At 44.0% G+C, this 26,613-nt stretch overlaps 1 protein-coding gene across 1 annotated transcript in view; it reads right to left on the bottom strand.

Moving 5' to 3' along the window:
- Positions 1-26,613, bottom strand: part of PRICKLE2 (prickle planar cell polarity protein 2) — a 317,482-nt gene that overhangs the window by 65,175 nt on the left and 225,694 nt on the right. The gene's annotated exons all lie outside the window — the stretch shown is intronic.

Raw genomic sequence — 26,613 nt, 5'->3', positions numbered from 1 at the left:
GCTGACCATATCACCTTCTATCATCCTCTGGTCCAGTTCTGCTGACAATGGGCTCCCTACTGTCCTCTCATATCAGAGCCTTTGCACTAACATTCCCTTTGCTGGGAACATTCTTCCCCAGATATTTACGTGATGCCCATGGTCACTGCGTCGAATCTTTACTCAAAGGCCACCTTATCAGAGAGGTCTTCCCTAACTAATAAATTACACCCATCTCTTACTCTCTAGACCTGCACTTCTCAACCAGGGGCTACTGTTAACCCCCAAGGTATATTTGAAAATGTATGAAGACATTTTTGGTTGTCACAACCGTGTGTGTGTGTGTGTGTGTGTGTGTGTGTGTGTGTGTCTATGCTATTGGCATGTAGTGGGTCAAGGCCAAGGATGCTGTTAAACCTCCTACAATGCACAGTACAGCTCCCACAGTAAAGAGTGATCTGGAGCAAAGTATCAATAGTGCTGATAAACCCTTAACCTGCTTTTCTTCAAAGAACTTAACCAGTTGCTGATGCATAATCTACTTGTTCATTGTCTCTTTCTTCTTTCTAGAATGTGAACGCCTGGGACTTTGTTCACCATATACTCCCAGAAGCCGGTCTTGCATGTAGTAGGTGCTCAACAAATGCTTGTTGAATGAATGCACGCTGTATTCAAATCTCATCTTTCCCACTTTCTGGTTTAACAAGGGATTTGGACAGGGACATGAAGCAAGAGAATACACAGGTGAGGCGTCAGGAGGAAATGAAGTAAAACTCATGGAATGTCCCTTTCAGTCCATCAAAGCACTTGCTTTTTCACCAAAGATTACTGGCGTGGGGTGGATGGAGAAGATTCTAAGAGAAGGATGAATGGACTGAATAACTGACAATATAGTTTCTTTAAGAGGAAGGGACACAAACAACACTCATTTGGTCCTGCCAGTGTGGCTCAGTGGTTGAGTGTCAACCCATGCACCAAGAGGTCACCAGTTCAATTTCTGGTTAGGGCACATGCCAGGTTGTGAGCTCAGTCCCCAGTAGGGGGCATGCAGGAGGCAGCTGATCGATGTTGAGTCTCTTTCATCGATGTTTTTCTCTCTCTCCTGTTCCTTATACCTGCTCTCTTTCTCACATGCTGACTCTCTCCAAACCTTTCAGTTTTTAAAATTTTCATTTAGAATATTAAAGCTCAAAGTTTAGTTAGAATGTATTTCCCATTAGTTTGGAGCATTATTTGACAGCTATTTATTTTAAACTGGCTTACAGAAAAGGGCCCAGAAATGGAAGATAGTGGAGTTTAAGTATTTTTCTTTTAAGCTACAATTACATAAAGACTCCCCATTCCAATTTTACCAAAACATTCTTTGCAGAATGTCAGTACATTCGCATATATGTCCTGCTAAAAATTCCCCAACAGTTGCTTACTCTTTTTGGTAACAGTTTCAATATTGTCATTAGACAAAATACACACATACACGTATGAAAAAGCAGGATGGCAATTTCCTACATTGGTTAATGTTTGGAGCCTGGAGTCACACTGTTTGGGGCTGAATACTGAATGGAACACTTAACATCTGTCCATAGTTAGGCAAGTTACTTTATCTCTTATAGAGTCAATATCTCCATCTGTAAATGGGGACAATACAGGGGTGGGCAAAAGTAGGTTTACAGTTGTGAGTATGCGAAAGACAGTTTATTCTTATAAACTAATATAATCATAACTTGCATGTCTTTTTCCATATGAATAACTATATGCCTACTTTTGCCAACCCCTGTATTTACCTTGAAGCAATGCTAAGGCTCAGATGGCATCATGTAACTAGTACAGAGACAGGCACACAGTAAAGGCTCTGTATTTCTTTGCTTTCAAGCATTCTAATGTATAATCATAAATGCCTATGTCATGGACTGAATTGTGTCCTCCTCTACTGAAAATTCGTATGTTAAAGCACTAACCCTCAATGTCATTGTATTTGGAGACAGAGACTTCTAGAAAGTAATTAAAGTTAAATGAGATGGTAAGGGGGGGTTATACTTAGAAAGGACTAAACTCCTTGCAAGAAGAGGAAGAGAAATCAGAAGTGCACATGCACAGTGGAGACGCAGTAAGAAGGTGGCTGTCTACAAGCCAAGAAGAGAGTCCTCACCAGAAACCAACCCTGCTGGCACCTCAATCTTGGACTTCCAGCCTCCAGGGCTATGAGGAAAGAAAAGTCTGTTGTTTAAGCCACCCAGTCTATGCTATTTTGTTACTGCAGCCAGAGCAGACTAAAGCAGTCTACTATATGCAAGGAACTGTTGAATGCTTATGGGGAAAGGACCCACAAATGAATAAGAAACTACCCCTGGTTGAAGGGGTTTATATTTCAGTAGAGTGTATAAGACAAGTAGGCAAATAACTATAATGCAAAGTTAATGCAAAAGCCACTAGAGGCAGACAAAAATACTACAAGGTTCAAGAAACAATAAATTCCTAAATCTGTAGCATTTGCCAATTTCAATGGTGTAAATAATCCTATCATGGCTGATTTCAAGCTACCAACATGACGTCACTGGATGTGGGGTTGGGAAGAGATGCACAGTAGCATGGCACTACATAGTGGTTCCACCATAGAGATCGAACAGATGACATGACCTCAAGAGCATAGATAATAGTGAAATATGGGAAAGGAACTATAAAGTGGTGGGTTTTGATTATGTATTACCTTTGTTTTTAATATAATTTAATTATAAGTTTATATAATTAAGTTTTTAAAATGGCTGCATTTAACAACTGGCTGACAAAATTCCTAAAAACTGACCAAGTGGATCTTGTGATACTGTCTGAGCCAGTTCCAGCACATCACTGACAGAAACTTATAAAGTCAGTTTCTTTGGCAAACTCTCTTTACACAGGTAACAAGGAAAGAATAGAAGAGCTGTAAACACCTCAAGATTGTTGGCAAAGGGTATGATGACAACTATCTGTTGTCTACTCTGCCTCAGATGGTTCTTGCAAATAGAACTTCTTGTAAGGAAGCCAAGTTATCTACCTCAGCTGACATGTACTTCAAAATATTTAGTTTTCTGTCTCCTAGTCTTTTCCATATCCCCTCCCTCTTTCTCCTCAGAATTTTGCCCTTTCTTTAATTTTTTTTTTTGTGTGTGGGGGCATTAATCCTCACCCAAGGATATTTTTTCCATTGCTTTTTCAGAGAGAGAGTAGAAAGGAAAAAGGGAGGGGAAGAGAGACACAGAGGAGAAAGACAAACATCAATGTGAGAGAGACACATCGATTGGTTACCTCCCGTATGTGCCCTGACCAGGGTCAAACCTGCAACCCAGGTACCTGCCCTTGACCAGGAATCGAACTTGAGACCCTTTGGTGCTCAGGCCAATGCTCTAACCACTGAAAAACCCTAGCCAGGGCTGCCCTTTATTTATATATATTTTCCTTTCTTCCCTTCTTGTTTCCTTTTAAATCCCTAGGTATGAAACAGACTGAAAAAACAAAACAAAACCACACACATTTAAAACATGTATGTATTGGCTGATTTGTCTTCTATCAAAAAGGATGTGAACTGAACATACTGTAGGTCTCTCTGAGGAAGAAAAACAACAACAAAACCCCACCTCAAACCTAAATAAGTAAAACCTTTTCTTTAAGCTTGCATGTGATCAGCCAACTGCATTCTAGTAGGTGAGTGGTTCTCTATTTAAAAAATGAGAAAAAAATCCTCCATTTCTAAAATATTTACTCAAACATCAATTATGTTAACATTTGCCTACCATGTAGGAAAAAGAAGCTGCATTTGATGTTTAATGTTTGAATCCTGACGATGACAAATGCTAAGTCTGCAACGTTGGCCGAGTTACCTAACTTCTCTGGGCATCAGTGTCATCATCTCTAAGACTAGAGTAACTGCACTCATCTCACAGGACTGTGTGGGTCAAAGTGATGATAGAATGAAAACACTGTTAACTGCAAAGCTGTATATACTAGTAATTGTCATAGCAGTATTATTACTGAAAGTAACAACACTGGAGATTAGAATGCATTGGGCTGCTAGCAATAATAATCTTAGTGGTCTGGAGTTGATACAGCATATTGTAAAAATCATCAAGTATCTGAGCTCTTTCCATCACTGTGTACCACTACCCCAAGTGTTCATGGCATCTATGTTCAAAAATCACAAGATGGCTGCTGGAGCTCCAGCCGTCATGTTCATGTTCCAGGCAAGAAGATGGGTAGGGCAAGGGGCAAAAGACCTATCTCCCAGTTGGATCAATAACAGTTAAAGAAATTTCCTGGAAGTACTATCCAACTTCTATTTATTAAAACCTCGGCTAGACCTAGCTCCAAGAGAAGCTGGAAAATATAATCCTTAGTTGAGCATGTTGCTGCCCAGAATAAAATCAGGTTTTGTCTGTAAGAAAGGAGCAGACACTAGTATTGGGAGAACACCTAGCATTATGTGTCCCTAATAAATATCTGAGTTTTGGATTATCTCTTTCCTAGGTGAACTCCTTATGAATTTCCCATACAGTATCTTTCCTGTGCTAAATCATTGTTTTTGATTCTATACTTCATATACAACATAAGTAGTCCATTTCCCCCCTCTATTATTAGTGAGTACAGACCCACAATGTCATGTAAACCCATTCTGAAGAAAGTTTAGAAAGCAGAAGAAGTCCTAGGACAAAGTCAACTTTTTCACTGTCCAATGTGATGCATATTGACAGATATGCTATGATTCCAAGAAGAATTCTTTATTAAATAGACCTTGCTGATCACAGGACATTGTGGGAAACCCATTTTAAAATACAGGCGGTCTTTGTTCAGAATCAGTTCATTTAGGGCAGTTTCATTCTTTCACATAAAATAACTGAAGGTGAGAATCCATGGAAAAGTATGGAAACGAAGGAGCTCACTTATATTCTGAAGTAAGGATTTCTGGCCACTATGGCCACTTTCAGCCTAGGTTACACTGCCTGCCCATTAAGTTGCAAATGTATCAAGGATTTAGTTGCAAGAATTTAGTCTTCCTGTTCTGAGAAGCCAACAGATCAGTGCAGGTAATACCTTGGTCTGCAGGTTCAGTGTTAGATATGGCCATAAAGCTCTGAATGTCCTACATTGTGCGATTCCAGAGAAACAGATAGGAAGGAAGGTTTGGTAGGATGCCACAGAAACAAACACCACCAAAATGCTACCAGCTTTGCACTACAGTTTGTTTTTTTAAAGGCGGGATAGTTTTTAAAAAATATATGTTTTTATTGATTTCAAAAAGGAAGAAAGGAGATAGAAACATCAATGATGAGAGAGAATCATTGATGGCTGCCTCCTGCATGCTTCCTACTGAGGATCAGCCTGCAAGCTAGGCAGGTGCCCTGACTGGAATCAAATCTGACCTGCTGGTTCATACATAGGTCGACACTCTACCACTGAGCCACACCGGCAGGGCTACAGTTGTTTTTTAATTAAAAATAATAATTTTTCTTATTGTGGTAAAACATATTTAAGATTTGCCATGTTAATCATTTCAAAGTGTGCAATTCAGTGGCATTAATTACATTCACAATGTTGTGCAACCATCACCACTCTCTATTTCCAACCTTTTCCATCACCCCAAACAGAAACTCTCTATTAAGCAGCAATTCCTCATTTCTCCTCCTCCCAGCCCCTGGGAATCTCTGACCTACTTCCTGTCCCTATGAATTAACTTAGTCAAGGTATTTCATCTAAGTGGAATCATACAAGTTTTTCCTTTGTTGTCAGCTTATTTCATTTAGCATAATGTTTTCAAGGCTTATTCCGCCGCATCTGTCAGTATTTCATTCCATTTAAGGCTGAATAATGTTCCATTGCATGCATAGACCACACTTTGCTTATCCACTCACCTGCTTGTGGACACTTGGGTTGCTTTCACCTTTACTAATGTAATGCTTTAGTGAATACTGGTGTACAGGTATCTGTTTGAATCTTTGCTTCCAGTTCTTTTGGGTGTATACTTAGGAGCAGAATTGCTGGGTCATAAGGTAATTCTGTATTTAACCTTTTGAGGAGCAAGCCACACTGTTTCCCACAGTGGTAACAGTGCTTTACATTCCCATCAACAATGTACATGTGTGAGGGGTCCAATGTCTTCACATCCTTGCCAATACTTGTTATTTTCCATTAAAAAATTATAACCATCCTAGTAGGCGTGAAGTGGTATCTCATTGTGGTTTTGATCTGTATTTCCCTAATGACTAGTGATGTTGAGCAACTTTTCATGTAGTCATTGGCCATTTGCATATACTCTTTGGAGAAATGTTTATTCAAGTCCTTTGCCCATTTAAAAATTGTGTTGGCTTTTATTCTGTTGTTGAGTTGTATCAGTTCTTTATATATTCTGTCTATTAAACCCTTATCGACACCACAGTTTTATTTCTCACTCACACTATATCTCTGATAAGGGTAGGCAGAGAGTCAGGTGATGGAAACTCTACAATGCCGTTCCCATATCAGCAGAGAAAAGTAAGGCTGGAGCAGAACACTAGCAAAGAAACACTTTTATCTCGATGTGATGCATGTGACTTCTGAGTACATTTCATTGGTTAAAGCAAGTCACATGGCCGTGTCTAATATGCCTGGGGGTGAGAATGTCCAATCTCCCACCCGCCCCCTGTGCCTGGAAGAAGAGGGAGCCAATCATTTGTGAACAGCCTTACTTCTCACCACAGCAGGGAAAGAATGAAGTGATGTGTGAGCAAGAGGTTACCTTTTGTAAAGGGAAGTACAGCTGGTTCTTGTCATTCAGGGTAGGTATGTTCTGCAAAGTCATGGTGAACACTGAATTAGTGACTACCGAGCCATTGTTCCTAAAGGACATATGGGAAGGGGTTCCCACCAGCCTCTGCTCACAACATTTTTGTCAATGGATGAGTCCATGTCCCTGTTTGATGTGTGTTTCTATTTAAGAACACCTTACTTTATATTGTTGATTCATTAACATTGAATTCACAGTCAACAGCACTACAACTCATGCTGACTGAAGACTAACTCCTGTATTTTCTCCATAAGGCATCTCACAGGCTTCTTGCCTTAGGGACACAAGACAGCACTTCAGCACTAAGTTTGGGGACCATTTTAAAAGCACCCCCCCCAAAAAAAGCACAAATGCAAAAAACATGGTACTACATAGGTGACAAAAGCACACTTGCTGATTGTATGAGAGATGGAACGAAAGTGGAACATCGCCTCGCTCCCCTCAGCTGGCAACATGCACATGGGGCCGTTCAAAATCCCCCCTCCCCATACATACCTGGGAATGTATTTGAAAGTGCTGATTTTGGGGGTTACAAACAAATTTTGACAGGTGAATGTGCTGATACTAGGATACTTGAAAAATGAGGATTGGCTAGGTTATGTGTATTTGCCCTGCTCGGGAGAAAGAGGCTGGGCCAGGACTTAAGTTTAGGTCTGATCTCAAAGCTCATGCTCTTTCCCGCTTCACTGCACCGTCTCCATAAACCAGTCACAGGATTACCTCTGCCCTGAGCAGTCCATGAATCAATGGCCAATGCAGCCACAGTTTATTCTTCAAGCTTGTGATTCCTGTTAAAACCTTGAATAATAAACAGGCTAGAGTGGCTATTAATCATGAAAGACACATGGACTAGTTGCAATTCCAAAGAAGGTGGAAATCGCCCGCCTTATATGGAAGCCTGTGCGCTTTGAATGTTCTGTGCATATGTTACGTAGCAGGGGCCCTGCGAGCTGGCGCACGTGGACAACTTCTCTTTCTCAGAGGTCCGTGCAAGAGAAGTGAATGTGCTCAGGTTCACGCCTACGAAAGGCCATGTGGTTCTTGAAGCGACTGCTTTAATTCCTGAGACTACATTTTTAAATCTTATTACTTTATTTTATTCTATTTCGGGTATTTATTTATTTTGTGGTAAAATACACATAAGCGTAAATAAAGTTTACCACTTTATTTTTAAATGGTACTAAGTACATTGTTGGGCGACCATCACCACCATCCACCTCTAGAACACCTTCATCTTCCCAGAGTAAAACTACAGCCCTTGAACACTAACTCCCCATCCTCTCTCCCCTGTTCTCTTTCTGTCTCTGTGAATGTGACTAGCTGAGAGTGATTTTCATTACATGTTGGGACCAAATGTTCTTCTGCGGTAACACTTGTCTGAAACTATGGTGAAAATCAGCGGGAGAAAAATGAGTCAGACAATATACGTTCACTTACATTCGAGTCCTTTTATAAGCAACTTTCCTGAGACAATTAGGGAATGCTCTGGAGCAAACGAGAGGACCTGGGAACTCAGCCTTGGCCGTGTTTCCACGGAGAAGACCTGCGCAATAAATTGCCCCTGACAACGGGCAAGTTACTGCTCCTGCATTTTCAGCCTCGGGCATGAACTCAACATTTTACAGATCATACAATTCCCATTATGTAGCACCTCTTCCTAGCCCGTGACAGAGTCATCTGACTGCTTTGGAAGTGGCCTGAGACGTGACCAAATGTATTAGTGAGTAATTGGCAGAGAAGAGAACTCAATATCAGCTGGGCTCAGACCAAATAGCAGGTCTGGGCAGGCCCTGTGCAGCACTGGCATTTCTGACGTCTGGTTTAAAACAACACTTACCCACGTGCTATGGGTCGCATCCCAGATGCAGCAGATACCATCACGTGCTCAGCCAGAGACCCTGCCCAGCTCAGCAGCGCCGTCCGGCCGGCCTCTGTGGGGATGGGCTCCTTTCCCTTCGCTGCCCTCAGCAGTCCTTACCCTTGTTTTACTTACTCCACCAAAAGCGCCTCCAAACCTCTTTTGGAAATATGCAGAGATTTGTACTTAATTAAAGGAATTATTATTCAATACAATAAAATGGTTTGTTTTAAGTCTATGCCTATTAACTAATGGCCTCACAAGCACATTTTAGATATTGAAAATAGAAGAAAAGAAAATGCATCTTTAAACATCTTATGGAATCTCTGACCATACATACTTTGTTAGAGTATGTGTTGTAGGGTTGTTTTGTTTTTGCATTGTATATGAATTCTTTTTTAATGTGACAATTAAACACATCATTAAAGGCATAGCCATAGAAAAAGAAAAAAAAAGGAAAAAGTTTTAATTTACATGTACATTTTTAGGAAATAGATATAAAAATGGAATGTTTCAGAATAATTTCTTATCTATGTTAAGTGAAGGATACAAAAACATGAAATTACCCTAAAATTATTACTATTGATATGATTTTGCTTTAAAGAGAAACTATTCAAAATTATATTTTACTTATGCCAGAGCAAATCTGAATTCAAAGTCAGGTAACATGGCTCAGAATTAGACTGAGCTGCAGGCTACTGAGGATGGGAGAGAAAATCTTTTCTAAGCAATCTAAAAATTGGCACTAAAATCTAAGAAATGGTACATCACATCAGGTCCCTGTCATACTTAGAAGAAGACAGAAACAGCAAATAACTGGATGTTTGTAAAAAATGAATGAAGTGGGAAGGAAGGATTAGGCCCAGCAGTGTGGGGGCCCTGAGGCTGGAGGGGGCCTGGGGTACTTGAAGAGGGGCAGGGGTCAGTGTGGTTGGATACTAGAAACTGGGGGTCACCCACTATAAGAATAGAAACGTGTTTGCCGAACCGGTTTGGCTCAGTGGATAGAGCGTCGGCCTGCGGACTCAAGGGTCCCAGGTTCGATTCCGGTCAAGGGCATGTACCTTGGTTGCGGGCGCATCCCCACTGGGGGGTGTGCAGGAGGCAGCTGATCGATGTCTCTCTCTCATCGATGTTTCTGGCTCTCTGTCCCTCTCCCTTCTTCTCTGTAAAAAAAAATCAATAAAATATATTTTAAAAAAAAAAAAAAAAAAAAAAAAAAAAAAAAAAAAAAGAATAGAAACGTGTTCTAGAGCTTTCCAACAAGTAAAGGAAAATGAAGGAAACTCGGAAAACGTCACTAAAAAATAGCAGTCAAGAAAATAGAAAAAAGCAAAGGAGAAAAGACGGCAAACAATAAAACCAGAAAAAAAGTGGTAGTAATAATCATCGAAGTTATCATAATAAAAGTATATATATCTACTCATCAATTAAAAGATAAATGATCAACTTGGATTAAAAAGGAAAACAATATCCATCATATGCTGCTTACTTAAAGTAAATCTACAAGAAAAGGTTAAAATGAAGCAATAGAAAAGCGTATCTTGCAGCTACTCACCAAGGGGAAGCTAGTGTGCACTGTTAATATTGTACAAACCAGAATTTAAGGAAATACAATTAGGAGAGATAAAAAGGGAAGCTATAATTGGTTAATAGATCCTTGGTCATTTCAAAAATTACCAGTGATACAACTTGTTCATTACTTCGTAATAGCCACCAGTTCACTACTTATATTCCTGGGAAATGTTATGAATACAGCTGTTCAGAAACTTTTTAAGAACCATAAAAAAGATTTTCATGTTAAGTTAAATGTAAAAAAAAAAACACCCACAAAAACCAAAACCCATAAGAAGGGATGTTGAAAAAATGAAAGGAAAACTCTAAAAATATATTGTAATCACACACTTAAAGCACCCATAAATAAAGCCTCAAAAATATGTAAGGCAGAAACAGAAGGAGAAACAAATCTATAAACAATCAGGATGTTAAGATGTTTCTCAGGTATTGAAAGGTCAAAAGGACAAAAATTTTGAAGGCTCTAGAGCAGTGGTTCCCAACGTGGGGCACATGCCCCACAGGGGGGCACTTTGATTTTTAAGGGGGCAATTCGAGTACGAGTTAACAACAGTGATTTTTTTGCATTTCTTATGGTTCTGGGGGCCTCATATACAGTATATAAATATATATTGTGACATATTTATACATTTCAGTTCTCTATTATGTGTTTTGAAACTTTCCTATTTTTTCATATCACTTCATATTTTTTTTATTTAACAATTTCTTAGTGATTTCTTCCTCAGTACTTCAACTGTTCTTTTATTTTTCTCTTTCATGGATGCCATGTTCTTTGGAAGCTTGTTTAGACCAAGTTAATGGCCTTTTAGTCTTCCTCTATGTGTACAGGAGTTCACTTTTTGAGTAATAAGAATTGTATGTCACAGGGGGGGCATCAGGATTTTAGAGATGCTTAGGTGGGGCATGGCCAAAAAAAGGTTGAAAACCACTGCTCTAGAGTCTATGAATAGCAATTATTGTTCATGAACTCTATCACCTTTTCCCTAACAATTTGGGAACATTACTGTGTTTATTCTACTCTATCCTGGGAAGAAAAGATTTCACATCCTTATTTTCCAAACAGGGAACAGAGCTAGAAGGCGCCAAGAAACCTGGTCAAGGCCCCTCAGATACAGAGCTGTCTAAAGGAGCTTTCTGACTCATGGCTCTTTCTGGACTTGGAAGCCCCCTTTTCTGTGATTCTCCAGACCCCGTCCTTGGGTATTTGCCTCGGATGGTCTAAGGCCGTGGTCGGCAAACTGCGGCTCGCGAGCCACATGCGGCTTTTTGGCCCCTTGAGTGTGGCTCTTCCACAAAATACCACGTGCGGGCGCACGTACAGTGCGATTGAAACTTTGTGGCCCATGTGCAGAAGTCGGTTTTTGGCCCGGGCGAGTCTATTTTGAAGAAGTACTATTGATATTTGGCTCTGTTGACTAACGAATTTGCCAACCATTGGTCTAAGGGGAATAACAGTGAAGCAAATTAACTCTGTTTCCTAAATTCTGGCTCTATGTGACAATGTTCAAGTCATATACCTTTTCTGAGATTGTTTTCTTAAATATCAAATACAAGGTTTAGGTTCAATAATTCCTACAGTCTTATTTCTATAGTTCCTCCCTCCTAATCTCTGAACAAGAGCTTCAGGCTTAGATCTCAGTTTTGTTTTCCCAGATGGGCCTTTCTAAGAAAAGTGTTTTTACACCAATTGGCTGTCCAATCGGTAATTATATATAACTAGAGGCCTGGTGCATGAATTCATGCACCAGTGGGGTGCCTCGGCCTGGCCTGCAGGATCGAGCCAAAACCAGCTCTCTGACATCCCCCAAGGGGTCCCGGATTGCGAGAGGGTACAGGACAGGTCGAGGACCCCACCGGTGCACAATCGGGGCTGGGGAGGGACGTGGGAGGTTGGCCAGCCGGGGAGGAACCGGGAGGGCTCCAGGGTATGCCTGGCCTGTGTTGCTCAGTCCCAGTCAGCCGGGACCCCAGCAGCAAGCTAACCTACTGGTCAGAGCGTCTGCCCCTGGTGGTCAGTGCATGTCATAGTGAGAGGTTGAGTGGCCTTAGCATATCATTAGCATATTATACTTTGATTGGTTGAAAGGCCGACTGGACACTTAGCATATTAGGCTTTTATTATATAGGATGCTTTTAACATGTCAGTTTCTGTATTAGTTGCCCTGTAAGGGGAACCTTTGCATTACTATCTTTGTGCTATGGAAGAGAAAGAATGACTTCACCAGGTAAAATAACTTGCTCCAGTCACACCCATGGCCAGAGTGTGGCAGACCTGCATCCGTTCTCCAGTGGCCCGATAACACAGCAAGGCTTTTAATCACTATGCTTCGGAAAGACCACCATGGGCCGCATTTGAGCAGAGCTGTTTCTCATGTCCTACTCACCTCCCAGGTGAATTCTCGCTTATCCACATTGGAATGGGGTCCAGGAGAGGAAGGGTGCTTCAAAACCATGCACACCCTGCCAGTGTTTCTCAGTGGCAAGAGCGTTGGCCAGTCCACCAAAGGGTCTTGGGTTCAATTCCCGATCAAGGGCATGTACCTCAATTGCAGATTTGATCCCCAGTTCCAAATGGGGTGCTTACGGGACACAACCAACCATTGTGTCTCTCTCACATCAATGTTTCTCTGTCTGTCTGTCTCTCCTATCATTTCCCCCAACTCCTCCCTTCCACTTTCTCTAAAAAATCAATGGAAAAAATATCAGTGGGTGAGGATTAACAACAACAAAAAAAGACATGCACAATACAGCCTCAAGTTTACCCACAGAGCTTGACTTGACCCTCTCCCTCAAACAACATGAACATAGTTGCCCAGCGGTTGGCAAAATTAATTGGTTCGCATTTCTTCCACTTTCCCTGCCTGCCTCTCTATCACAGGTTATTATACTTGTAATGATTTGCTCACTGATGGAGGAGGAAGAAGAGAACAAAAGAGGACCCACTGTTCAGAATCCGGGCCATCGAAACCAGGGAAAGCATACCCTGTCCTCCTCCTCACACCAACCCCTCAACGCCAGTGAGGACGGGGACCCACCCTTCTCCCAACACCCTTGCTTAAGAGTCAGAAAACAGGTCTCCCAGAACCCCAGGATTAAGAAGTAAGAAGTGAAAAGCCATTGAGCTGGACTAATGTTTACAGTTGCTTCTTGGTGGCTGCTAGACTTTTTATTACTTTTGTGGAAATGAGAAAAAGACCCCCCCAACTACAAATTAGAAAAAGCAAGCCCCCATCTGGGAAGAGTCCTGCATCCCAGTCAGGTAAGCTCTAAAGTGCCTTCTGGTGAACCAAACGTTCCCCTCCTTTGGGAGGCATCAGAGCCCAGGTGAATATCAGCCTCCAATCACCCCCTTGGCCAGGCACCTTTGTGTAATGACAAACCTTACAACTATATGTGGCAGCCCTGATCCCTCCCAAACTGAGAGCTCACGAATTTCTCTTATTGGTTCAGAAAATGCAGGTTCGGAAATTGTTCGGATAATTAGCTTCCCTGTGCAAGATCTGATCATTGAGTTTTAATCAATCTTTCTAATTGCTATAGCAGTAGCAACTGCCACCGCTATTTATCGAGTGCCAACTACATGTTAGGCACATCCTGGGGAATTAAAAGAGATGATGAAAGAAGCCAGTCTGTGGAAATGGCTTTTTAGTGCCATCCATCTGGATGTTGATGAGTTTCTGTCCCAGATCTCCTTTTTATTATGCATAATTAGTACTGAGCAATTCTTTCTAACAGTGCTTCTTGGCCAAAGGCTCAGTTACATCCCGAGGCAACCATGGAACCTTAGGAAGACTCCATCACTGACATGAGAGAGGATGCCTGCCTTCCTGTTTGCTAAAGAGCATTTCATTCATTCATTCATTCAATCAATCAATCAATCATTTTATTGAGGTAGTTAAAGATAAACCCCATGTTCAAAGTATACAATTTGATAAGTTTTGACATATACATATACAGTACTCACAAAACCATCTACATCATCAAGATAGTGAAAACACCTATTGCCCTCAAAGGTTCCCTCTGCCCTTCTGAAACTCCTCCCTCCCACTTTTCCCTACCTCCTCTACCCCCAACTCACCACTGATCTGCTTTCTGTTCTACAGATTAGTTTAGATCAGTGGTTCTCAACCTTCCTAATGCCGCGACCCTTTAATACAGTTCCTCATGTTGTGGGGACCCCCAACCATAAAATTATTTTCGTTGCTACTTCATAACTGTAATTTTGCTACTGTTATGAATCATAACGTAAATATCTGATATGCAGGATGTATTTTCATTGTTACAAAATGAACATAATTAAAGCATGGTGATTAATCACAAAGACAATATGTAATTATATATGTGTTTTCTGATGGTCTTAGGTGACCCCTGTGAAAGGGTCGTTCGACCCCCAGGTTGATGACCCACAGGTTGAGAACCGCTGGTTTAAATGTTCTGAAGTTTCATATAAATAGAATCCTACAGTAGATCATTTATTTGGGTCTGGCTTCTTTTGTTCAGAATAATGATTTTAAGATAAATTCATGTTGCTGGAAATAGCAAGAGTTCACTCCTTTTTATTATAGAGTAGTATTCTACTCTATGGATAAAATACAATTTGTTTATCCATTCAGCTGTTGATGGACATTTGGGCTGTTTCTGGCTATTTAAAGAAAAGCTGAATCTGCCATTTTTAAAGTCCCACGCTAAGGTATTATTTTATTTAATCCTCACAAACACACTGTAGTTAGGTAATAACATTCTTATTTTTCAAATGATGAAATGAAAGCTCATGGAGGTGGATTAACTTGTCCAATCTGAACACTGAGCTACTTAGTGCCAAAGCTCACACTCCTGAACACTATGAGCTCAGAGGACAGGTACTGAGAAGCTCCGGGAGGCCAGCAGCAAGCCTGGAGTCTGTGTGGGTCTTCCACAAAGAGAGACGTTCTGCGTTTGCTATGAGCTACTCCCTGCCACACAAAGCACAATGTAACACAGGGGTTGGGAAGCTCCGGTTTTATACCAAACCTGGACCACAGCCACACCAAAATCACAATAGAATAAGGGTACTCAATAAACAATGGTGGAATGAACAAATGGCTGAATACACAAGTGAATGAATAAACTGATGGACAGATAGATGGCTAGACGAAAGAAGGTAGTTATTAATTGACGTGGTGGTAGATTCATCCAACCATCTCATGAAACTTCTCAAAACATCTCATGAGTCATAAGGCAGAGGAGATCCTCTTGATAGTAAATCAACTCTCACACCAGCCCACAGAGTAGGCAGCTCAGTCAGCAGAAAGGGTGTGCGGCTGTGAGCTCAGGCAGGAAGTCCAGCCCAGAGGCCCACTCCCCATCTCAAGGATCCCAGAACGCATTTACTGTAAGGGCTGAGGCCATCTGTCTTGAAAGCTGGAAACTCCAATGGCAGGTCTCCCTTTCCTGCATTTGCAAATGATCCTTGGCTTCTCTGGGCCTCACGCTCTGCACGCGAGCCTTGACAAGACCCTGCTGGTGGAATCTGGCAGAGGCCCTCAGGCCTGAACCCGGGTTCTCGTCCCATCTCTGACGGCTCCGTTGAAAACAAGTTCATTAACAGGGGGTTTACTGAATGCTGTGCACACAGGCATGTTTCCCATTGCCATGCAATGACTCAGTGCAGATCTGGAGCCAAGATAAACACCGGATCTTTCCCGAGATCTGTTCAGGAGATGTTTGGGGGTCTCCTATCTCCTTACCTCCCTTCCCCACTCATCTCTGACACAGCCCTGAAAACCCTGCGTTGAGTGACAGCGACGGCTAACGCGGGAGAAGCACCTCAGAAGAAATGTAATCCACTGCAGGTGGAGAAGCATGCATCTCATGCAGCCGTGAAATTCCATTTGGAGCTCAGCACGAGCTGATGGAGTAATCAAATGAAGACGACACTGCAAATGGCTGGTGAGTGTAATGATGGTTTCTGTGCAGTTTTTAGAGGGGCTATTCGATTATGCATTCCCTCCCGACGAACCAGACCACCCAGCAGGCCTAGAGAGATGAACTACTTTGTCATTCACTCCTTCCCCCCACATCTGCCAGCTTCTGTCTTTCTTGGTATAAATAGCTTCTCACATAAAAGCGCAAACTGTCAACTGCCGGAAAGTGAATGGTAAAGCCGGGTGCCTGGTACGATGGCCCCAGCCCCGTGGTGGGTCACAGCTGTAGAATTCATGGTCTGGGAGCATCTTTTGGGTTAACAGGCCAAAGAGAAAGCCAAGGAAGCAGGACCAGTGAAAGGATTTAAATTCTCTTTTAACAAACAGCCTTGTATTCAGGCCACATTCAGGGAAGCCAGTCAGGAGCAAGATGCTGGGAATGAAAGTTGCTTCATGTTACTTCCCAGGGTGAACCTGCTTCAGTGTCTGGAAGACCCAAACGATGCCGGTGGTGATGACAGTGGCTACCATTCGATAGGACCTATTATGTGTCAGCATCTCCTAGGCTCTTTGCAGAGTCATTCATCTCTTCTCACAGCTCCTTTACACTTATAGCTCATTTTACACCGTAGCCAAGGTTACAGAGCTAGCAAGGGGAGAGCCAAGATTTGGCCCCATCTGCGTCCAGCGCTGTGGTTTTCCAGGGCCCGACAGCAGTTCTGGACTTGGGCATGCCGCCGAATCACCCGAAGGCCCTGCTCAGACAGACGCTGGCCCACCTCAGAGCTCAGGTTCAGGAGGTCGGGCCGGGACCCGAGAACCTTTATTCTGAACGAGTTCCCACATGATACCAGAGCTGCTGGTGCTCATGCACTCCGAAACCCTGACTGGGCTGAGGGCGGAACTTAACCATCACTCCATGCATCACCTCTCCAAAGAGGCTCTTTCCTTTTCAAGTAGATTCTCTAAATCAGAGTCCAGAAAACTTTAGCCTGGGGATCAGATCAGGCCCGCTGCCTGTTTTTGTAAATAAAGTTTTATTGTCACATGGCCATGCTCATTCATTTACGTACTGTCTGTGCTTTCACACGACCACATCACAGCTGGGTATTTGCAACAAGAGTCTGTATGTCCTACCAAGTCTAAAATATTTATTGCCTGGCTCTTTACAGAAACGTTTGCCATGCCTGGCTCTATACCACCACCCGTGTTCACTGCGCTCCCAGCACACCCCTCTCTGAGGGTCTGTTCATCAATCGCTAATCTGACTGCCCCACGAGACGGTCAGCTTCACAGGGGCAGGGCTACTTCCTTGTTGGGCCCCAGTGTCCCCCAGGGCCTGGCTTCTAGCCGCCACTCCACAGGGACTTGCTGAAGGAATAAACACCATTGCTGAGAGCCCAGGTCCGTGACGCTGGACCAGGAACCTGAGGGCCACGGAGCCAGCAGAGGAAATGCAGTTGACGCCAGGTGGGCCCCGAGCCAGGAGGAGGGAGTGAGAAGAGCCAGGACAGACAGAGGTTGCTGATGGCAGGAGCAGCCTCGGGAGGCAGGGCCGTGCTGCCTCCTGCAGCGATGGGGAAACTGCTGGAGGTGGGGACAGGCCAGCCTTAGTCACCTGGGCCAACCTGAGATTAGGAGAAACTTCCTTCCCCAAGAATGAAAGAGCCGGTGTGACACCCGTCCCTCTGCTGACACACGCCAAGCCGGCTTCCTCCGATCTGAGGTCCTGGGTGGACCTCCACGAAGAGGCGGGTGGAGGAGGAAGAGCCTGAGTGGGTGGCGGGTGGGACAGACGGCTGGCGTGAGTCCTGGCTCTGCCCCTTTCTTACCAGCGGTGGCATCCGGTCTAGTTCCCGATCCTCCCTGAGCTGCAAGGCATTCACTGGAAATGTGGGGGTTTTGTGCAAGGATGAAATGTGATTGTGTAACATTTACTGAATGAGTAACATGTATTAGACGTTTTAGGCACCGAGCAATAGGGATGAACAAGACAGTGTGCGTCTCGATCCAACAGGCTTGTGTCTTAGAAGGTAGGGCACGTGACAAAGGGGCAAAGGGGCAGACACACCCATGCACGGACTGTCCGCTAGGCATGGGCATATGTTCCTACATGCACGGATCATCTGCGAGGCACGGGCATATGATCCCACGTGCACGGACTATCTACCAGGCACTGGGCATATGATCCTATGAGCACGGACTACCTGCCAGGCACGGGCATATGATTCCTTGTTACCTTTTCAGCATCTAAAGGGGGGTTCTGCTGCCGTACTTCTGCCTGTGGGCACAAACATGAAGGTGGTGGGCGATGGGCTCTGCGGATTCCGCGGGGGTGAGCATGGCCGGGGGACGTCCCAGCCCTCGGACCATGATGCCTCGGCCAGGACTGGGCACTGCATGGGCTCCATTCACTTCTCCTCAAACCGGCCAACAACACTCCCCAAATTCTTGGCATAGATACAAAGTTGGTGTTGGTTTCATTTAGCTTTGACCTGCACACAGGTGAGTAACTCCTGTAACAAGCCAGGCCTCCACATGCAGGCTTCATGCCATTCAGGAGCAGGTCAAACCCACCTCCCCAGAGAAGCTGCCCCTGACCAATCCGTGTAAATGAGAAATCCCGCCAGCACCCGGCCCACGTGCGCTATCACAGCAGCTGCTGTATTTTCTTCACAGACTACATTGGGTGGGACACGACTTGTAAAGCACTGAGGACAACACCTGGCACAGGTAAGAGGTCACTAAAGTTTCCACCACTACCATGAACATCACTGTTCTTTTTAAAATTACCACCTCACCTTATCTCGATCATTTGTTTCCTAATTTACATGTCTCCAAAACCCTGCCTACAACCGCAATGTAGCAGAAATCTCAATTATCTTGTTAATTGTTTTACCACCAGTGCCTAGAACAGCCGTGGGCAAACTAAATGAATAAAACTAAAAAAAAAAAAAAGACCGTACCCTTTTATGTAATGATGTTTACTTTGAATTTATATTAGTTCACACAAACACTCCATCCATGCTTTTGTTCCGGCCCTCCGGTCCAGTTTAAGAACCCATTGTGGCCCTCGAGTCAAAAAGTTTGCCCACCCCTGGCCTAGAAAGTGCCTGACACATAGTAGGTACACATTAGCTACCAGTTGAATAAGCGAATGCATAATTGAAAAAAGCCTAATCGCTCTTCCTTTTTCAAGGACTTTCCCAGTATAGTCTGATCCTCTCCTTACAACCTCATTGGGGGAATAAGATCCCTGGAAGGCTGCCAGGAGGCCATCAGCCCGCATCAGAGACCCGCTGAAGAGGCCTGAGCGGCAAAGTCGGAGCCCGGGACAGGGCCACCCCGCCTGCTCTTCATCCCCAAGGGGAGGGGTGCAGCACCTTCTTCTTCATGGGAGGCTGTCTCTGCACTCTGAGGGCCTGCAGAGAATGACCTGGAACACAACCCTGGGACCCAGGCCTGGGATGGTGACGCTGCAGCATCCAGGCGCCCAGCAAGGTGGGTGGCAGGGCCCGAAGCCAACGTGGCTATCAAAGAAGTCCGAGCTGCTCCGGCTCCACAGAGCCAGCACATCATCTGAATGAAGTTGCCCATTTACAGCAACCCTACAACCAAGTCCCTGGGGGGCAGGAAGGCGCCGTGCAGGTGGAATCCCAAATTACTTTATTAAAAGCCCTTGAGAAGGCTGGGAAGGAATCCAGGATTCCCGTTCAATCTATGCTTATTCCCTCCCCTTCCATCCCCACCTAACCTTCCGCTGTGTTGGACAGCCCCAAGTTCCTTCTCCCCCTTCCTGCCACCAGGGCGACAGTGATCACAGTCACTTAGTACGGCTTCTGGAAGGGCGGTCAGGAAACCACCGTCCTACGGAGCAGCTCTATGTGAGACCCCACGCCAGGATCTTCACACAGGCACATGCCCCCATTCCGGCCAGCCCAGCCCTGAGGTCCACAGTCTCAGACTGCGAGCTCCTGGGGCGTCTGAGACTGAACCCATCGCCGCTGCTCATTAGCTGTGTGGTCCTGGGCAAGTGTTTAAGTTCTCTGAGCCTCATTTTACTCATCTCTAAAACAGAGGCAGCAACAGCAATGACCAAATTCAGTTGTTAAAGGAGAATCAAGCAGCTAAAATGCTGGTGGGCAGAAACGAATGTGAAGAAAAGCAGTCACTTTCTCCATGGTCATCATCAGGACCAAGAGGCGACCGAGGCTCCTGGAAGTTGAGCAACTTTCCCGAGGTCCGAGAGGGCTGGAGCAGCAGCCAGATTTGCTGACTCCCAGCCAAGCACTTCCCACTGGGCCCTGCTGCCTCCTCCTCACCCAGCGACTCCCGCAGCTCCCCAGATGGGGATGGTGACATAAAGGGTCCCCTGGTGTGGAGACAGAAGGGGGTCTGCCAGACCCAGCTCCCCCACCCTGCTCCACACCCGATCCTGGAGCTGAGGGCACTGAGCCTTTGCCAGATGCCACCTGGCTCCTGCCCTTTGCAACCCGAGACACTGAAGCAGCCGGCTGGGCAGGGCATCGCCTAGGACACAACTTTTAAGAAATGTAGAGGCAGGAATCATGGATACGGAGCAACTCTCTACGTAGAAAACCAGTTAAAAGTCTTATATCTTTTCCGTGTGATGCAACCCTGAACGTCTCCGGTCCTTCAGAGGACCCGGTCTCCTGCCTGCTCTTCCCAAATGTCCCCGGGGTGGCCGCCATGGGTCAGGCGCTGTGCCAGGAGCTGGGGCTTCCTGGATCGTAAACTACAGTGGGGGAGCCAAATATCGAACAAACAATCACATCAACGAGCATCTAATGACCAGTTTGATGAAGGCTAATAGGGGAGTTCCAGGGATTGCCGTGAGCATGTACTGGGAGTCAGGGCAGTCAGAGAAGCTTCTGAGGAAACATTTACCTGACGCACGATGGATGCGCTATAAATAACGAAGGCTACGCACCCCGATAAAGATATTGGAGACTTTCACGGGGCTCAAAACCAACGAATGCACCCATCTCTTAGGCAGTCTTGGATGGCTCATTTTACCACTTCCAGCGGATACTCTGAAAGCCAAACACTGGACAATTACTCCTGGGGTCTGCTCTTCATCCGTCCTGGGATGGTTTGAGTTCTGGACAAATAACCTAACCACCACTCTTCCTGTGCAAAAACACAGTTAAGGTGAAGGTCAAATTACCAATGTGTGGAGACCAAGGATTTGGGGGCATCTGTATTTGAGAATCCCCCGCAGACATTTGGGTAACAGGGATGAGAAGGACTTTCATCAGGAGAAACACTCTGATGGCCTCTTCAGACCATGGCGCAGCGAGAAGAACTAATAGGAAAACCACCAGCACATGTACCAGTGAAGGCCGCCACCAGCCCACGCGTCGGAGACCCTTCTGGAGGGCAGGGTCAAAGCCTTACGGAGCTTTACATGTGACCCTCCACCTATAGCAACTGCTCTTCCCGAGAGGAACCGGCGAGCGTACAGGAAGGTTGGCTGCTGTCACCTTATTTCATATCAAGGAAAGCAGCCTGAGACGCACATTTCAAAAATAAACTGGCTCAGAGTTGCTCAGGGTTGGGTACTCTGGTGTCCGGAAGGGGTCAGTTCTCCTTGGTGCAGGATCATCTGGTACTTTCCAGGACGTTTAGCATCCCAAGCTCCTACCCATTAAAACAGTAGTGGAGTCCTCCAGTCATTTCGACCATAACTACCTCCTCCCAAACACCCATAGCCAAATGCCCCCTAGTGGTGCTGGTACCGCTCCAGGTTAGAAACTACCGACAGAGAACTGCACACCCATTCCAAAGGAGAATCTGGATCTAAATACACGGATAGAGAAAAATCCTCACAATACATGAAGTGGGGAAAAAATCACAATAAGTGGGTAGCATCATCACATTTTTGTCAAAAAACAAACAAAAAAACCACAACAAACAAACCCAGAAATGGACTCCTATATCCATAGACACTTGTTATATACCCACGCAAAAAGGTTGGAACACACTTCTCTCTGCCAAACACCTGACCCCCTCACAGGGCAGCAGCCAGTGTGCTGCAGTGAGAACATGGCAGGTGTTCGGTAAATGCTTGTTGAATTGAGGCATCCTTTTTTTGTCTTGATTAGAACAGAATTTTACTGCCAGATATTCCAGGTTTTAACATCACTTTCAGCCAGGGATAATCAATCCACATTCCTCCCCCTCCTCCCCAGGACATTGGGCAATGTCTGGAGACATGATTAGTTATCCCAGCAATGGGGGAAGGGCGGCGTGTGTTACTGGCTTCTAGTGGGCAGAGGATGCTGCCAATCATCTTGCAAAGCGCAGGAAGCCCCAAGAGCAAAGACTTACTATTGGCAGTTAGAGCTGCCAATAGTGCTGATATTGAGAAACCTGCTCACCATTGGCCCTTCTCATAAGCTTGTTGAACACCCCCAAATCCTTCCTGGCGTATTATGTACTGTCAGTTGATCACCATGGCATCTCTGGGAGACAGAGCACATCATTAAGTGTTTGGGTTTGAAGAGAAACTGGCACCGTCTAGCAGACTTTGATGGTCACTCAGGGCGGACTCCAGCTCTCTGTTCGGGACCGCAAGGCTCTCTGGGTGGCATCAGACATATTTGGAGGAAGCAAAGGCGAGGACCTGAGCAATCTCCTGATTACTGTCCAGGCCAGTCATCACACATCACAGGATCAACGCCTGTCCTTGCTGGCATCCTCTGTGATGCTGATTAGGTTTCAGACTGTGTTAAGAAAATTGGGTTTTACAGCTAGTAGATTTTTCTAAAATTAAGTGCTCACATTCAAGAACACCTCCCCAAGTGGGAGGTGACTTTCAGTTGCATTATATTTAATTGAAGGCATTTCTCAGAAGAAATGGAATAATAAAGAGTATCACCTGAAGGTCTACTAACCAACCCCACAGCCAGGGGCTAAAATGAAAGGTTTCCAATGAAAAGGAAAGGAAGCACATTGCTCTCAACCCTGACTAGTCTTTAGTATTTTGCCTCCAGCACAAAGCATTTTACTGTTCGTTATAATTTCTACATAAGCAGGGAACTGAAAACAGTTTAACTTGGTAGAAAAATGGTTTTTCTCAAGCCAGAGACAACTAATATGATACTAAACATCAGAATTTTTATTAGTGAGAGGCATTTAGGAGTCAAACTTTTCTAATCTTAGAACATACTGGATAAGGTTTTAAAAATCTTTAAACCTATACAATTCGAGGTATCTCATAATTTTAAATTCAAAGTGCATTTCCTTCATGCAACAAATATCTTTAATATAGACTTATATTTTATTAGGCAAATACAGAGCCCTTCAAACAGCTTGAAGAGACAGTCTCTCTCTGAAGACAATTTCCCTTTCTAAGCATCTGTGTCATGGAGGTCTGAGTAAGTGTAGAGAATAGAGAAAACTGTGCAAAGAGCAACAAAATTATAAGAGAGAGGAATATCCTTTCATCTGACATAATTCAAACCACTTGTTTAATAGCATTAATCATCTTCTTTCAAAACAAATCAAAGAACATTGCTTTATACTTCCCAAAGACATTCGTTTTGGATGAGTCAAAGTGGCCTCCAAAATACCATAATCGCTCACTTTTCGAATTCTCGAATTTAACCAAGAACTAGCTTTTGTAATCGTCTATTCTTTTGGCTCAATAGAAAATTTTGTCTGAATCTGAACATCATAGACTGATGTTTAACCATCTTATAGAAGAATCTATGTAAGCAGGGAACTGAAAACAGTTTAACTTTGAAATTTCAGGGCCCAATTTAACAGGAAGTAAAGTGAACAAAAGAAAGATGGGTCTCTTAGAAGCTGCTGGAAATGAGGTTAGCACAGAAATGAAACAAGCTCACAGATGTATCGAGGTGTGAAAACTCATTGCTCAAGTACCAGGGGCAGAATGGTGATGTCAAACAAAGATCCTCAGTCACCCACCACCTCATCTGAGTTTTACAGACAAACTCAAATCCTCTCATTCTTCTTAAACTTACACTTTAATAATACAATCCTTACTGAAACAGAGGAAAATAGATAACTTCAACCTACTAACAGAGAGAAAACACTCATTTCTTGCTGTTAATATCCAACACAGAGTTCCCTGTGATTCTCATTATTTCCTGTGAATGTTTCTATTCTGAGATATTTTCTCCATGGTAGCAATCAGAATAGAGATCACAAAACTGAAGTACCTGTAGGGTTTAGGAAGGTAACACAAAGGGGTAAAGTGGGCTTAGAGGAGACTAGGGTGACTTGTAGAGATCAAACTCTGTCTAGAAAGAATGCCAGCTCTCAACTCAATGGCCAAACCACTGTTCCTGGAAGAAATGAGATTTCAGATCCTCAAATTTTCATAGGTTTTTTTTTTAAAGAATATTTTATTGATTTTTAGAAAAATATTGATGTGAGAGCCCAACATCAGTCAGCTGCTTCCTATACCTTCCCCTCTACCCCCTCCCCCAGCCCCCCCCCCAACACTGGGGATTTGAGCCCACAATCTGGACATCTAACCGACAACCCTTTAATGCACAGGATGGCGCCCAACCAACTGAGCCACACCGGCCAGGGCCATAAGCATAAACTCTTAACTAAAAATTTCTAATTATTAAGCATTAGTAATTAATTTAAAGTTTTTTTCTCATGGCTCTAGAATTTTATTTTTTTATTGAATTTATTGGGGTGACATTGGTTAATGAAATTATACAGACTTTAGATGTACAGTTCTATAACAAATCATCTGTATATTGTATTGTGTGTTCACCACCTTCAAGTCAAGTCTCCTCCCATCACCATTTATCCCACTATGCCCTCCTCTACCTCCCCCCATCTTATCTACTAAGTCAAAAGTTTAAACAATACTTTGCTGGCTAAAGAAATCTTGCCCTGTGTGGTTGATTTCATCAGCCAATTCGCAACCTCAGTATTGGAAGAAAAAAGTAAGAAATGGCCAATCAAAGGATGTTATCAGGGTCCCACCCTTAAGTTGTTGGTGAATTCTTAGGTCTTTCTTTTTTTTTTAAAAAAATATGTTTTTATTTATTTTTAGAGAGAGGAAGGGAAAGGGATAGATAGAAACTTCAATGAAAGAGAAACATGATTAATTGGGTACCTCCTGTACGCATCCCACTGGGGATCTAGTCTGCAACCTGGTTATGTGCCCTGATTGGGAATCAAACCAGTGACCTTTTGGTTCCTACATGGACACTCAACCACTGAACTACACTGGCCGGGTTCTTGGGTCTTTCTTAATCATAAAGAACTTTTTCCACATATGTAATACTTTCAACAATAAAGAGTTATTAAAAAAAGAAAAGAACTTTTTCTAAAAGCATGACCACATCTAAAGTTCCTAACTTGAAATTTCAGGGCTTTTTAAGTTTCAAAACATTCTGTCAGACATAAAGAACTGCAGAGCAAGAAGCTTTCTGTGTCAGAGGAAGGGAACAGTGGTCAAACACTTAAGATTCTGGTAAACCTGCCTCTTAAAGATGTGTTACTGCCGTCACCAGCTAGCTAATATTAATAATAGTTAAGGAGCAAAGGGGAGGCCTGACATTATAAGCAAGGCCATCTGGGCAGCTTCACCAGGAAGCTGCAACTTCACACTCCCCAGGAACCACAGGTCCATGCCCTGCAGATCACTGGGGGGAGGGGTCCAACAAGTGGGGATAGGCGCATGTGCAGTGAAGTCTGGGTCACATAGGGAGGATGCTTGCCTGTCAGTCTGACCTGGGAATAAAGATAATTGCCTAGGGGGTGGAGCCACTGCAAGCATGGGATATCTTGGAAGGTCAAATCCCCCAGGCAAAGGAGTTCTTGCTCTCTTGTTCCTTTCACTTTGCTCCTGTTTCCTTACACTCGCTGGTGCTCCCTCCACAGCCAGGTGGCTCTAGAAGCTACATGGCCCATGGCCATCTGGATCCCACATACAATGGACTGCTGCTGGGAACACAGGCTAACCTGACCAGATGCTGGACTGGACGTTGCAAAGGGGAGCAGAAACTCTGGGCACTGGCTTTGATCCTTGCCCTGCTGAAGACGGAATGGGGCTTTCCCACGGTGGGACAGCGGGAGTGGGGACCTTGGAAACTCAGGGGTTTAATTCCACAGAAATAAAGCTTTCCATAGACGCCTCATCCTCCCATGGGGGCTTCAGGAAATTCTTATTCCAGCGGCACCCCAAGAAGCCCACTTCCACTGACAACAGGTGGGGACATGGGCAGCACCTCACTGATAACAGATGCAGAGAGAAGATCATGGAAACATCTAGCCGAAAGCAGGGGCTTCTCAGCCAACACTGAGGCTGGTGGAAGAGAAAACTCCAAGGACCGAGAAATGCAAAGCAGCATTTCATCACTGGGAAAAATGCAGTGAACAGAAAAAACCAAGTTCATCTCATCGAGCCAATAATATTTACAGCCTGTGGGTACTGCCAAAATATTTCAGGAAATGCCAATGTCTTTCTTTGTAAAGCAAGGCCAAGAGTAATATTT

Source organism: Myotis lucifugus, unplaced genomic scaffold (assembly GCF_000147115.1).
Source record: "Myotis lucifugus unplaced genomic scaffold, Myoluc2.0 scaffold_55, whole genome shotgun sequence".
Taxonomy (NCBI): Eukaryota; Metazoa; Chordata; class Mammalia; order Chiroptera; family Vespertilionidae; genus Myotis; species Myotis lucifugus.
This window is presented reverse-complemented; position numbering and strand designations above follow the sequence as displayed.